This window comes from Branchiostoma floridae, chromosome 3, assembly GCF_000003815.2.
Source record: "Branchiostoma floridae strain S238N-H82 chromosome 3, Bfl_VNyyK, whole genome shotgun sequence".
Taxonomy (NCBI): domain Eukaryota; kingdom Metazoa; phylum Chordata; class Leptocardii; order Amphioxiformes; family Branchiostomatidae; genus Branchiostoma; species Branchiostoma floridae.
In genome coordinates, this window is record NC_049981.1 from 34,167,109 (window position 1) to 34,167,512 (window position 404).

Here is a 404-nt window from a genome sequence, read left to right on the forward strand (position 1 = left end):
AAGGTCAAGGTCAGGGTCAGGGTCAGGGTCAGGGTCAGGGTTAGGGATAGGATTATGGGTTTGATGCCAAAACAATTTCGCCTAGGGGTACCGTAGCTGTAACCCCGAGGGCGGCCAATCTTAGTCGAGCAGAAGGGCGATTCTTAAAGAAGTGTTTAGGGTCGCGTCTCCATGAAAACAGGTAAGACGGTCATCTCCAAGCAGATGTTGGGATGACATTGTCTACAAAAGACAGGCCAGTGAGTGCCTGGAGTCTTGGCCTGGTGCAAATTTTGTCAGTATACCCAAATTTTCTATTCAGAGTTGCAATAGAGGGTACAGTGAATGAACTGCAAAAATTTCAAGCCCACATCCTCATCTTAACCCATATTGCACCTGGCGTTCTGTGTTGGGTTCGGCTCAGG